At 35.8% G+C, this 15,894-nt stretch overlaps 1 long non-coding RNA gene across 1 annotated transcript; it reads left to right on the top strand.

Annotated features, from left to right (window-relative positions):
* Positions 1 to 12,131: 12,131 nt before the first annotated feature.
* Positions 12,132 to 15,395, top strand: LOC111552466. The gene is made up of 2 exons (XR_002734638.2): positions 12,132 to 12,227; positions 14,426 to 15,395. It is a non-coding gene; the product is annotated as an uncharacterized LOC111552466 (long non-coding RNA).
* The last annotated feature ends 499 nt before the right edge of the window (positions 15,396 to 15,894 follow it).

Raw genomic sequence — 15,894 nt, 5'->3', positions numbered from 1 at the left:
GCCTTAGTGGCTTCCACATGGTGTTAAGCCTGTACGTGCCCAGAGGGAAAGAGTTAAGGCTTGGGAGCGTCCTCCTGGATTTCAGAGGATATATGGGAATGCCTGGATGTTCAGTGAGAAGTCTGCTGCAGTGGGGAAGAACCCTCATGGAGAACCTCTGCTAGGCAAGTGCAAAGGGAAAATGTGGGGTTGGACTCCCACACAGAGATTCTACTGGGGCACTGCCTAGTGGAGCTGTGAGAAGAGGACCATTGTCCTCCAGACCCCAGAATGGTAGATCCACAGACAGCTTGCACTGTGAGCCTGGAAAAGCCACAGGCACTCAATGCCAGCCCATGAAAGCAGCTACAGGGGCTGTAACCTGCAGAGTCACAGGGGTGGGGCTGCCCAAGGCCTTGAGAGCCCACTCGTTGCATCAGTGCTGCCTGGAAGCGAGACATGGAGTCAAAGTAGATTATTTTGGAGCTTAGAGATTTAATGGCTGCCCTGCTGGGTTTTGGACTTTCATGGGGCCTGTAACCCCTTCATTTTGGCCAATTTCCCCCTTTTGGAATGGAACCATTTACCTAGTGCTTGTACCACCATTGTATCTTGGAAGTAATGAACTTGTTTTTGATTTTAGAGGCTCATAGGCAAAAGTGCCTTGTCTCAAATGAGACTTTGGACTTGGACGTCTGAGTTAATGCTGGAATGAGTTAAGACTTTGGGGAATTGTTGGGAAGGCGTGAATGTGTTTTGAAATATGAGGAAGATGTGAGATTTGGGACAATATGGGGTGGAATGATATGCTCACCCAAATCACATGTTGAATCGTAATCCCCAGTATTGAAAGTGAAACCTGGTGGGAGGTGATTGGATCATGGGGGTGGTTTCTGATGGTTTAGCACCTAGTGATGTCTTGTGATGGAATTCTCATGATATCTGGTTATTAGAAACTGTGTTATCCCCTTTGCTACACAATAAAGACCAATTTCTTACTTCCTTTATTTCTCTAGTGCATCACTAACCAAAACTGATGATAATAGCAGATTTTAAAGAAGGTTTGAGGTAATGGAAAGGAATAACAGCAAAAATTACTGCAAGCAACTATTGGAAGTGGAACATTAGATATTAGAGTCCTAATTATTTCTTCTTTAGGCATCTTCTTGCACATCTTCTCTGTTCTATGAAAATCCCTCTGAGTCAGAAGTCATAGTCAATTTCTCTGGAGTGGTATTTTGAAGTTCTCTGTGGTCTTCAAAGGTGTACATAAGCAGCAAATAAAACTGTCTTGAGGTGTAATCTGAGGTTTAAATAATGAAGAGTTAGAAAGGTGGTCACTGTGCTTAAATAGTGTGGCAAGGTGGGCTGCTTGCTAATCAATAACCTTGTCACCTTCTTCAGCTCCTCTGTACTATGCCCTGTTCTATAGTTTGCTTCAATGCATTCTATCGCTCTATTTGCAGCTCATGCAGAAATGCCAGTCACTCACTGTAGCACTTTTCCTGTGTCAGTTCCTAGGTATGCATCACACCACCACCATTCTTCAAAATGCTACTTTCAATGGAATACTCTTCATTATATACAGAAGAACTCTTACCCTGAAAGGGTCTACGTTGCTCTGCATGATCAGCTTGTTCCTCCTAAGCTTTGTTATTACTGAAATTTATCAAGAGGATCCTCTTCAGATTATTACATAGAAACAATACCCATTCCTAACAAGAACCTTAAAAAAGTCTATTGAACTTTCACAAAGGTGATGGCAGAGGCATACCAGCCTCACTTCTCTGTCATTTAACTGCATTGAAATTCAAAGAGAGCAACTCCATAAGCATCATGACCTGGTGCTGTTGAGTTGTCTAATCAATGTAACTGTTCGGCCTTGAATAAATTAACATGAAGGAATGTCAGCTCACTGAATCCCAAGAAACAGCATCTTACAGAAGAATAATTAATTTGCTGAAACTATGAGAGCAAGAGATGCCAAGATTTGTTTAGGAAGATTTTCAGCCCTATCAGAGATCACACTAAAAGCAAGCAGTGTGCATACTGACAGATTTCTCTTTGGAAAATGAGTTGGAAGTTGTAGGCAGATCCAACCAGTGCTCCTAAGTTAGGTCAGAGGGATATTAAAGGGAAAGACATGGAGAATGCCCCAGATGCACGGCTCAGAAAGGAAGATGAGCTTCCTGAGTTAGTGTTCCATGCTTTTACGGCCCTTCTCTGAGTGAACATGTGTGTCGTAAATGCTCATCACCTAAGTCTGTGTTTATTAGCTTTTTTAGTCTGCAGATGACACTTGACCTATACAAGGGTTGGTGCAAAATCATGCTCAACTTTGTGTCCTGAGTGGCTGATACATTGCTTTGTGTATGGTGAATTTGCAACGTATGTCTCATGAGGAATGGCATTTATAGCTTAGCCCCTAGACAGAGAACTGGAGCATAGTGACTGACTCATATCAGCACTTTCATATCAGCACTTCAGGACAGCAGAATATGGATAAATAGAATAATGAGAAGAGTAAAGACAAGTCAAGTTATAGTAATGATATCTATTGCTATCATCAGCTCAATTATGCTAATCTATGTGCTCTCCTGCCACTTTCCAAACACATTGGTCATCTTAAAAACACATCCTTCTCTTCTGCCCATGATCTTGGTACACACTCTTTCTTCCCCTTAGAACTCCTTCTTGCTTTGAACATGGCCAGTATCTTCTCATCTAATATTGTTTTTGTCAGAATGGTCTTTTCTGACCATACAACCTATGTTTCTCATCTCCCTATTGACCCCTAATCATGATCATGGCAGTACTTATAATATCTAATTGATTCATTTATTTGTTTACTTATTTTATTGGTCTGTAATTCCTATCAGAATACAAGCTCCATGAGAACAAGGACTTTTCTTTTTATTCATTCTTTCTCTAGTGCCTAGTACAGTGTTTAGCCAAAAGTAGTCTCTCAACAGGTATTTGTTGGCACCTAACTAGTAAATATTCTCTAATTATTATTACATGTTTTGCGAGAAATAATGGAAAATATTTTTAAAGCATAAGATTTGAGGTAATTATTAGAAGTGTGAGATAAAAAGTAAGCTCAGATTTGACTTTCAGGGGTAGGATATTCTGTCTGAGTTGCAAATGCCATGTAGAAAACATTTCATCTTAATAAAATATATGGACAACATCATTTTGAACAAGGACTTTTTAATAGCTATTATCATATAAATGTAAATTGCATATCTACATCTATTATGCAAACTCTAGAAAATGGACAATTGTTTGAAAATGATACTTTCATTAATAATACTACAACTTTTAGTCTAGAAATGTCGTGGATCAGTGGTACATAAAATCTGTCTTAGTAAAGAGTCACCATCAATATAACATTATTAAAGCCTCAAAACCATATGTCTTCAGCATGAGGTTGGGACTGGACAGTACAGTAAACAAGTCCAATTTATATCACTGTAGTCTTTCTCATTTTGGGGGACATAGTTGAGAGTGGAGGAAAGTCCTGGGCTCTAAACTCGGGTACTGTCCCTAACTTGCTGAGTGATTTTGTGCAAGGCACTGTATTTTCCTCTAATATATCTGTAAAATGGGCTGATAGGAATATCTACTTTACAATTTGCTGACTGGATTGAAGTGACATGATATAAAGCAATTAAAACAGGGATTGACACATAGCAAGAACTTAATCTTAGTGCATTGTTATTGATACATACGATTATTTTTATTGACATTTTGCCTCAACTAAGTCATTAGGAGATACAGCACATCCTCTCTACAGAAGTAAGGAAGAGAACACAGAAATAGACCCATGTGGACGTATGTCTATTTCTGTGCATTATCAATGAGTTGAATTTTTCATTGACTTTTGTTTTGTGTGAAACCTGCATAATCCTTCCTTCAATTTCACAATGATCCAACTGAATCTTGAAAGTGACCTGAAACACCAGATCATTTATCAGCCTATTGTTATGTACTGCATAAACATGCATTTTGTCCTGTCAATAATCCTCTCTCTTGAAACCACTGTTTTGGGAAAGAAAACTACTATTTTCTTACTGATGACTATCAGGTAAGGGAAGACAATGAGACAACAAATACTGTACTTCTTTCACAGATGGTCTGGTGAAACTGGAGATAAATTTTTGGGCAAGAGATGCGTAGGTTCATAGTGTGCTAGAAACTATTTTATTAGAGACTTGAAATGTGGAGACTATGCTACTTAAAACAAAAAAATTCTGTCAATGATGGGGGTGGAAAATGAGGTCAGAGTTTTTTGCCTGGTGAATAGTCTGATTATTGACTTCACATTCCTCAAGTGTGTGATATTGTGTTATCCACTGTGTGTGCGTTTGTCAGACATTTTGTCCTAAGGCTTTATTAATATTAACCTCTCTCTTCTAACGTTGAAGAGCAATTGACTTATTTACATTAGACATTTAACTGAATAATGGATACAGGTAGTGTAGTATGATTGCTTTTGAAGTTTTGACCATGCAAATGATAATAGGGCTGTGCCATATGTGACCTATTTTATGATTGGCACCAAGATTTGTGCAGGTATCAGCTGCCATGTTCTTCAGAAGAGAATGGATGTCCCACACTCCCAGGATAGGGTTCTGTAACTAACATGGTGATTCTATTTTCCTTACCAAAGAATGATTTGGGAATAATAATAAAAATGATGATGGTAATGATGATAAAAATATTGGTGAACATTTCCTCTGTGGTTCTTAGATTCCTGGCATGAATCTAAGTGCTTTCCATGTTTTAATTCAGTTAATTCTGTGATCCAGAAACCATTACTATCCACATTTTACAGATGAGAAAACTGATTCCCAGGCAGAATAAGAAACCTCCACACATTTAGGAAGTGATTGAAGCGGGACCTAGGCAGACTAGCTCATGTTCTTTGCTCTTAACCATTATATTATATTTGATTTTAAATGGACAGAAGACCAAATTCTAGCTAACAAAATGAGGGAGGAAGTCTCTGGAGAGGTGAATTTTCCTTATACTGCAGGATAAAGAGCTTTTATTTTCTGAATGTGACTCTGGTTTTTGATCATGAAGGCAACTATAAAAGCAACTTAAGAGCTTTGTGAGCTATTGAATTAACCAATTCTGTACCAATCTTAGCGCCTGTTTGTTAAATGAGATAATAAATGTCCTTTCTGTTAATGCCACATTCTTGTTGGGTTGTCTGTTAATTGGAACTGAAAGAATCATAACTGACATGGACTTTGGATGAAGTTATTTCAAACAACGTGTCTCTGACCAAAGAACTCACTTTACATCAAAGAAGTATGGCAAGAGGATAATGCTCATGGGATTCAAAGGTGATGGCAAGGCGTATTAAGGTGTCTATAAAGGCCCATTAAGGCCTACAAGTTAGGAGAGAAACCCTTAAGAACTAGTATTCGCTAGCATGACAGGATGACTTTAGTCAAAAATAATTTAACTGTACATTTAAAAATTATTAAAAGAGTATAAACAATATGATTGTTAGGAACACAAAGGATCAATGGTTGAGGTGGTGGATACCCCATTTAATATGATGTGATTATTATGCATTGCATGCCTGTATCAAAATATCTCATATAACCCATAAATATGTACACCTACTATGTACCCACAAAAATTAAAAGTTAAAAAAATATTAAAAAAGAAGCTGGGCTGCTGCTCTAGAAGATATAAACTAACTTCCCCCCAAATGCTCCCTATTCTGTCTTCTGACACCACTGATTAGTTTTGTCTGTTTAGAACTGTATGTGAATGACATTATATATCATACACTTTTCTGTGTCTGGTTTCCTTTGTTTAACATTATACTTGTGAGACTCATTTGTACTGGTTGTGGTATAGTGATAGTTTTGCTGAATAGTCTCCTATCAGATGAATATATCATAGCTTATTGCTCTTTTCTCCTGTAGATGAAGTTTGTGTTGTTTTCAAGTTTGTTTATTATAAATGGTCCTCCTGTACACAATTCTATATCTTTCTTTTGGTGAGCACACACACATACACACACACATTTCTGTTGTATTAATATGTATTAGATGAGAATTGCTGGGTAATGTGGGTAATGGAATATGCATATGTTCAGCGTAGCTAGCACTGGATACTTCTGACTAGTTTTCCAAAAAGATTTTATAAATGTATGTTGTCATCAGCAATGGATGAGAGTTCTGGTTGCTTGGCATCCACATCAACACCTGATATTATTAGTCTTTTTATTTTTAGCCAGCCTGCTGGGTGTGTAGTGGTATGTTAACATTTTTTTTTTAAATTTGCATTTCCTTCATGCTAATGTGACTGAGTGTTTTTTGTTTATGGGTCATTTGGATATGTGTTTTAGTGAAGTGACTATTTAGGTCTTTGGCTCATTTTATTTATTTTATTTTATTTGTTTTTTAAACTTTTATTTTGGGTTCAGGGATACATATGCAGGTCTGTTACATAGGTAAACTTGTGTCATGGAGGTTTGTTGTACAGATTATTTCATCACCCAGATACTAACCCTAGTACCCAATAGTTATTTTTTTCTGATCCTCTCCCTCCTCCCACCCTCTACCTCAAGTAGGCCCCAGTGTGTCTTGTTCCCCTCTATGTGTCCATGTGTTCTCTTCATTTAGCTTATAAGTGAGGACATGTAGTATTTTGTTTTCTGTTCCTGTGTTAGTTTGCTAAAAATAATGGCCTCCGGCTTTATCCATGTTCCTGCAAAAGATAGGATCTCATTCTTTTTTATGGCTGCATAGTATTCCATGGTATATATGTACCATATTTTTTAAATCTCATCTGCCATTGATGAGCATTTAGGTTGATTATATGTCTTTGAATATAATCTGTGAATAGTGCTGCAATGAACATATGTGTGCATGTGTCTTTATGGTAGAACAATTTATATTCCTTTGGGTATATACCCAGGAATGGGATTACTGGGTTGAATGGTAGTTCTGTTTTTAGGTCTTTGAGGAATCGCCACACTGATGTCCACAATGGTTGAACTAATTTACCATCCCACCAACAGTATATAAGTGTTCCCTTTTCTCTGCAACATTGCCAGCATCTGTGATTTTTTTGACTTTTTAATAATAGCCATTCTGACTGATCCTTTGTCTATTTTCTATTAGCATGTTTGTCTTTTACTTTTTGATTGTTAGGAATTCATTATATATTTTGCATATGAATCTCTTGTTGAACATATTTGTGGAACAAGGTGTTCATATGCAAAGCATACGATGTGGCTTACTGTACTTCTTATACTTTTTATACCTTATGGTTTAATAATGTCTTTTCACGAACAAAATTCTAAATTTTAAAGTAGTGTACTTTATTGGTCCTTTACTCTGTGATTAGTAGTTTGGGGTTCTCATTTAAATAATACCTGCCTACTCCAGGAACATAAAAATATTATTCTATATTCTAGAAATTTATTGTTTTAGTTCTCAAATTTGAACTTACAATTCACCTGGAATCATTTGTGTGTGTGTGTGCCATGAGGTGGAGATTAAGTTCATTTTTTCACGCATCTGTATCTAGATATAACCTAGTATGATTTGTTGAAAGAATCATCCTTTTCCAATTGCTCTGTAGCACCACTTTGGAAACATACTATTAAAAAACATAAGTAAGGAAAGCTAAAGAAGAATATGTTAGGCAATTTTTGGATTTCACCTCTACTAAAGAAGCTGAAAATGCTAGCCATACATTTCTATATGAATAGGATGCGGGTACATGACTTATGCTTTGGTAATCAATTCACTACACAATGATTTGAATAAGGGTTTAGTAGCCAGAAGAAGTGGAGACTACAATAGGATCTATTCTGACAGTGGGTGTCACCGGCAGCTACAAGAAATAGGGTTGCAAGGCTACTAATGTCCGAAGAACAGAGGTTGTATTTGGCAAACTGTTTATACTTTGGAGCCATACAGGCGTGAAGTTTGCAAAATTCTAGCCAAAGATCATGATTATGGCAAATAGATCTTGGTATTGAATCTTGGTTTCACCATTTATTATCTGTGTTACCTTAGACTTTTCTAAGTCTGATTTTTACTCATTTTAAAATTTGAGAAAGATAATATTACATTTTCAGTAATTTGGAAATAATCAATGATGAAGATCTAAAACATCAAGCCTATTGACATGTTATGCAGGCAAACCCAAAATAGATCCTCAATGAATGGTAGCCTGTTGGTCCAAATGCTAACAATGGGTTCAATTTCCTTATATTGACAAGAGAATCCTCACCGGATTTTTGCAGAGAAAAATCTGATTCCAGTACAAAGAACTATGTGCCTTATTCTTGGTCATCAAAGTAACCAGTGCATAACATTACTTACAAGAAGGTTGACAATGATTTAAGAAAACTCAGCCCAAATTTATTTTAACTATTGTATATAGAAGAACCTGTCCAGATGATTAGTAATATTTTTCTTCATGTATTGGTCAGAATATTGACTGAGGACCCAACTTAGTTCATTTTAATCTTAAAAATGTAAAACAGGTACTCTTATTGATATAAAATGAATATAAAGTCATTATAAAACATTTAAGCAAAGCAGACAGGTTCAAAGTAGAAAGTAGAAAGAAATCCCCAAACTCTACAACTCAAACTAATTGAAATTTTAACATTAGAAGTCATTTTAGAAATCTTACTAAATATATATACAGGCAGAAAAATGAATCTTTGTCTCTCCATTTGTCTCATGAATGTATATATATGTATTTCATGCATGAGACAGAAATAATAACATGGAATCACCTTCTTTTAAAGTAAAATATGTTCAATTGTACATTAAATAAAAAGAGTTAAAATGAAATTTCTGTCATTAATCGATTTCAGATAAAGGATAAAGATATAAAGATTTCTTCACCAGAAGCATTAGTCTCTAACACTATTCTAAAGTTAATAAAAAGATTAGAAAATTCATGAAGTAGGAATCTTTTTTAAATTATACAACATAGTTAAATTAATAATATAGACTGATACATTATGAAAGCTAAAGTGATTAACAAAGTGATCCTTTGTCCCTTCTCTCTTTCTTGAGCCTCCGGATTTTGATTTAGGTTATTTTTACTGTGTTAGAAATTTTTAGAACATTTATACTATTTTCACTATATGTACTGTCATATTCCAAGCATTCTATTTAATTTCTATATTTTATAGTTAATGCTAATTCTTAATCTTTTTAAGGAAGCTTCTTCAGTTTCAAATTGTGTACTTGGATTTTCTCTTGTTCATCAGTTTTTCAATTGTTTATTCAAGAAGACCCAGTGGTTTTACATGCTTGGGAATGTCTGCCCATTACTTTTCTCTTTCTCTTTTCTTGAGACAGAGTCTAGCTCTGTAGTGGACTGATATCGGCTCACTGCAACCTCCACCTCCCTGGTTCAAGTGACTCTCCTGCCTCAGCCTCCCAAGTAGCTGGGATTACAGGCATGTACCACCATGCCAAATTAATTTTTGTATTTTTAGTAGAGATGGGGTTGGACACACTGGTCTTGAGTTTCTGACCTCAAGTGATCTGCCCGTCTTGGCCTTCCAAAGTGCTGGGATTACAGGTGTGAGCCACCACACCTATATTTGCCCACTGCTTTTCTATTGGAGTAATTATTGGATCATTATTACAGTATAAAGCCATGCTGTTTTACCCCTGAGAGTTTTGTGGATATTTTCCATTACTTTCTAATTTTGAATGTTACTGTTCAAAAAGCCAAGTCTGAAGCCAAATGTTTTTTTCTTTCTCGTTTAATGTTGATTTGCTTTTACTACCTGGATGCTTCAACAATTCTAACTTCATCTTTAAAATTTAGCAGCTTAATGAGAATATACCTGGTTTGCTTATTCTGCAACAACTTTCATATTAGAAGATATATTTTAAAAATTTTATTTAGTTTTATTCAAACTTTAAAGAAATACTTTTGTATTCATTTTCCATATACCTTTTCTTTCCTCTTTTTCAATGATTGATAGATGTCATTTATCTGCCATTTACATTCACCAATTTCTTTTCGTTTGCTTTAAGCTTTTTGTCCCTATTTCTCTCTGCATTTATACATGTTTTAAGACATTCCCATGCTGCAATTTCAATTTTTTAACTTTTTTTCTGTTTCTAATTTATGTATTAGATCTATAATAATATAATTTTTTGTTTCTCATTTTTTTTCCCGTTAGCACTTCAGTTTCCCTAATTTGTTTTATCATCTCGTCTTTGAGTTCTTTTATTGAATTCATTTTCTTTCAAATTATTTTATAGTGTGAAGTATTTGTGGGAAATAAGTTCTGTTCTTTGGGTTATGTCTTCTTGATGATGGATTTTTCATTTGTTATTCACTAGCTAATTTTTTTTTCAACTGTAGTCTGTTGCCATTGTTTCCATGGCATGCATTTCATTTGGTTATTGGTTAACAGAGAGCTTTGTCTGGAAGTTTCTGTTATGACATAGTATGAGTAAATTCTCTTTGCTATGGTTCTTTTGTTTTGGAGAGTTGTTTGATTTGTTAATTTAGGTGATATATTTTGATGGCTTGGTTGTCTGTTCTATCTGCTTTTCTGAAACCTGAGGGTTCAAGGATTAGAGAACTATAACCCTTGTTCTGGACAATTTGGGTTTGGCTTTCTCACTGAAATCCTATAAATGTCTCCTAGTAGGGCCTATTTCCACTGATAGCATCTGTTTTCTCCATCTGAAGATGGTAAGTTCCAGTATCTGTTTTTGTCTTTCTGAGATCCTCCAGGAGTGTGATCCTCCAGGATTCTCCAGATCCTCTAGGACCGCTAGTATTGAACAACTCACCTCTCAGTCGCCCTCTCTCTAAGTTGGAGGACATTAGCAGCATTCTTAGAATTTCTTCAACTTACCTTTTTTCTTTAGTGAGGTTTTCGGAGAATGAGGATCTGTTGGGAGTCTTGTTGGATTCCGTGGTATTTATTTATCATACATATTGTGAATATTCATAGCGCTCGCTATAACATTTTGATGTATTTGATTATGTGGCACCACCCCAAACATGCCAAATGTAATGCAAAGTTTATACATATATTTTAAAATACGAACAAATTTGAATTTCTAGCTTATGTTCTGTTTTCATTGATTGACATTTACAGCACAAAGCTACTTCCCTTCCCTTGTTTGCTTGCTGCTGGTAAATTTGAGGCCATTTACTTTTTCTTGTTTTTTTAAAAAAATATTTTAACCCAAAAGACTTGAGCTATGACTTCATATTAAACTTTATAGTACAAGGCAAAAAACGAATTCAAAATAGGGAATTACATAAAACCAAATGTATTCATTCAACCTAAGTTCATTTTTGACTCTCTTGACATTATTTACTGGGAACCTAAATCTATTGTATTTTAACTTAAAAATGTAATTGAGCTCTAAATTCCAATTATCTTTATTTTCTCAGCATTATTATCAAATGAGTCTTAAAATGGAAATTTCAGTGCTTTTTGAATGAATTATTGTATTTTAAAATTTTCATATATTTTACATAAACATTCTTTTGGAATAATATTATTTCGTGACTTTTGAAGAAAATATTCCTCCTCAGTGACATCCCTGCAACTCTTATAGTAAACACATATAGTTAGGCTAGTTTTATCTTTTCCCTGATGGGAAAGTACACAATTATCTATAAGATATTTCAGCCTGTAACTGTGTTTTATCCTTCTTTGAAGAACACCCCCTTCCCCCCACACACACGTGTGCATGTGCACACCCAAAACAGTTTTAATATTACTATAATACTATAGCAAAATGTTTGACGCTGGGTGCTATAAACTTTAATACATGCAATGCAGTTTGAGAATCTTAACAAATTTCTAAGTGGGCTCTTAAAAACCAGACTCTCAATACCTAAATCAGGATTACTAAAATGATTGCGGAAATGAAGTCTATTGAGGAAGAAATATAAAATACAATATAATTATTATATGAGAAGTTTGAAAGAAAGTATTCATTATTTCAATGTTTCTGGATCAAAATATATATATATATCTTAGTAACATAAATACAAAAAAGTCTTCATGTTGCTTAACATATAAACATTTTCAAGGAAATTAAACATATCTGGTAGTTTTTAACAAAATTAAAACTAGAAAATTTGATCCATTGCCCATTCTTTTCAGGAGCATGGACTATTCTCTCATGTTGAATGTGGCAGTTTTCACATACAAGCAGGAGAGAAATTACACCAAGATTTTGGAAAACATGTTATGTAAGGTAAGATACTATTATTTCTAGTTTAGAAAACTAGAAATCATTTTCTATGAAGAAAAAGTAAGACTTCTAGTATTTAAAAAATTGACTAAATTTGGCCATGCATGGTGGTTCACGCCTGTAATCCCAGCACTTTGGGAGGCCGAGGCAGGTGGATCACTTGAGGCCAGAAGTTCAAGAACAGCCTGGGTAACATGGCAAAACCCCGTCTTACTAAAACTACAAAAAATTAGCCAGATGTGGTAGTGTGTGCCTGTAGTTCCAGCTACTTGGGAGGGATAAGAACCGCTTGAACCCTGGGGGATGGAGGTTGCAGTGAGCCAAGATCATGCCACTGCACTCCAGCCTGGGTGACAGGGTGAGACTCTGTCTTAAAAAAAAAAAAAGACTACCTTTAATAACTATGGCAATTACTGAAATTTATTAAAATGTTTACTATCATCAAACGTACTCCTATTATTAATCATATATATTCTTTTGTTAAATTAAATACAGCCATTGTGATACTATCCCAGACAATAGCAAAATGCTAACTCTTCCTTACTTGCTTATGTATTCACCTAAATAAGAGCAAATTTACTAGTCTTCTGTTTTACCTATGGGAAAAAACCCATTATTTCCTTAAATGCAGTAAATCATTGATTAAATCAATAAAAGAACTGATAGTCTATAATCTTAGATCCCATAATTTTTTCCCTCGATAATCTTAGTTCTACTGGGAACTATCGTACAATAATATTTGAATATTATTCAATTATATTACTTATAAAATTATCAGCTTCAAGGTGTAGATTTTTATTGATCTAATTTTATTAGCTTAGGTAATAGTCTTCTGTCTTGTTTTTAATCTTTCTTAAGCCAAAGCTATTCAGCTTCCTGCTTTTCAAGAGGACATCTGCCCTTTCTTTACTTTCTGCCCCCTTGTGCTAGTATCTGCTCATTGTGAGAGAAACACACAATCATGCTGTGTTTAAAGTCATAGTCATGGCCGGCTGCAATGACTCACGCCTGTAATCCCAACATTTTGGGAGGCCAAGGCAAGAGGATCCCTTGAGCCCAGGAGTTTGAGACCAGACTGGGCAACATAGTGAGATCCCATCTCTACAAAAAATGTTATAAAAAGAAAAAAAAAGAAAAAAGAAAAATAAAGTCATGTGTCACCATGCCTGGCTAATTTTTATATTTTGTAGTAGAGACGGGGTTTCACTATGTTGCCCAGGCTGGTCTCAAACTCCTGACCTCAAGTGATTTGCCTGACTCGACCTCCCAAAGTGCTAGGATTACAGGCATGAGCCCCATCTCTACTAAAAATACAAAATTAGCCAGGCATGGTGGCATGTGCCTGTAATCCCAACTACTTGGGAGGCTGAGGCAGGAGAATTGCTTGAACCCAGGAGGTGGAGGTTGCAGTGAGCTAAGATCGTGCCACTGCATTCCAGCCTGGGGGACAGAGCGAGACTCTGTCTGAAAAAACAAAACAAAACAAACATAAAAAACCCCAAAACCTATTCATTGTTTATTTGAAATTCAAATTTAACTGAGTTTCCTGTATTTTCATTGGCAACCCTACCCCTTCTACCACTTTGGATTATAAGGTCTCTGCATACAGGGTTAAGCATGCTACACTGTATCTTTACAGTAAAAAGAGCAGTAATAGTTTCTTAATATGTACTTATAGATTGATGGAAGAATCTTTGGGATGAAAAGCATCCCATACAATCAGATAGTTCTTTTTTTTTGTATTGTTTTTAGTAGAAATGGGGTTTCACCCTGTTAGCCAGGCTGGTCTCAAACTCTTGATCTCAGGTGATCTGCCTGCCTTGGCCTCCCAAAGTGTTGGGATTATAGGCATGAGCCATCGCATCTGGCTTACAATCAGATATTTTTATATAATTTCCCTTAGGATCTTCCAAGCCTAGATTATTTATTAATAATTTATGAGCCTATTTATCATGAGCACTGCCTGGAAGTTTATAAGGAAATCTGTACTATGAGGGAACACTTACCTTGGCAATTCTATAGAATGACAGCCCAGGAAGACAGTCGCATACAAACCTCTGTGTCTCTGCCTTTGTTCCAGAAGATGAAGTGATAATGGCCCTTCAGAGACAGAGATACTTTTTGCATTACTCTATGGTTTTCTGCTTTCATCTGGGCAAATAATGTAAACTTAATACAACTTTTTTTGTCTTTTCTCCCAGGTTATTGTGACCTCTATGATGGGGATCTGATAAAGAAGAAAAATACCTCACAGCGATGACTGGCATGTGATCACTTAGCCAATGAGATAAGAGGCTGTAGAAATGATGTGATAATGACGTCTCCTGAGTTCCAGGTCCATATTAGCAGTGGATATGAGGTAAACATTGAGCTTTTCTCAAATTTAATTAACAAGCTTTATTATAGATACAACTCAAATTAGTTAATTCAGGAAGCTTATTTTGTAGAAATTAAAACATTAATAAACAGAAAATTTAGAAATAAAGAACTCGGCTGACACTTTGACTCTTTGAAACAAGTGGCCTTCCATGCTCTGAAAGATTATGGCCACCCTTTGAGACACTGGAATGGTGTCCATTGCATTTTATCAAGTAACTATAGGTCAGCCTGGGAAATCTGCAGTTCCTCCACTCCTGTCACTGTGGTTGCTGTGAGATTTTGTGTCATCACTGTGCTGTCTTCCCTCTCCACATGAAGGTGAACTCTCTGACTTCACCCTAATGTCTGTGGTTTCATACCTGACCTGATTGTTACTGAGCAATTCCCTTGTTTGGAGAATTCTGTGCTTTGGTTAGAATTTTTAAAGGTTTTTTTCCTGTGGTCAGATTTCTGTTTCCTCCTGTGTCTTATGCACCATGTTCTCCTACAGAGAAGATTCTTTGAAGTTAGTGGAACCTCAGTTTAAAGGAAGATCTACTGCGTTGTGTGGTGGATGACCATGGGGGAGCAAGAAGGCAGCCTCTGGCTTTTGTTTTGTGTGTACGTGTGTGTGTGTGTGTGTGTGTGTGATGTACCTGGAAAAATAACACAATTAGCATTAAAGAGTATGTTTGGCATGTTTAAAATAAATTGTAAACCAAATGTATTTTAAAGAATTTATACAAATTTCTAATTTAGTAAAACGAATGACTATTGAGTATTTATATCAATAAAACAACCACTCGAATACAACAAAGCATGCATTGCATGTTTCTCCCACTGTTTATCTCCATCTATAACCTCCCTACTCATCAGTTTGAGATTTTTTATATGGAACAAGTGTGGTTCTTGCAGGGAATAATCTTTAGAATAAGGATAAAATATTTAAGAATATGTACTTAAAACTTAGCAAACCCATTGGAAAATGATCCAGAAAAATGGTATTCAGAGATAAAAATCAGAATGTGTTTAGGAGAAGAGCACTGATGAAGGTTGGTGTACGTGGCATGTAAATAATACATTGATTTAGATGGACTTTTACGATGGGGGAAGCTCATCAGGCCTCATGTAATGAGTTAGTGTCTACCTTTTTCTTTGAAAATTTCATTTTCATTACAATGGGTTTCTGGCATTTGTACTTTGTTATCTCTTCAAATTCATACAATTAAAATGGAACTCATGACTTCTTTTCCTTGGAGGTACTAAAAATTCTGCGCAGTTGAAGGAACTGTGACCTTTCTTAAATGGGCCC

Source organism: Piliocolobus tephrosceles, chromosome 3 (genome assembly GCF_002776525.5).
Source record: "Piliocolobus tephrosceles isolate RC106 chromosome 3, ASM277652v3, whole genome shotgun sequence".
In the NCBI taxonomy this organism is placed as follows: Eukaryota; Metazoa; Chordata; class Mammalia; order Primates; family Cercopithecidae; genus Piliocolobus; species Piliocolobus tephrosceles.
This window is presented reverse-complemented; position numbering and strand designations above follow the sequence as displayed.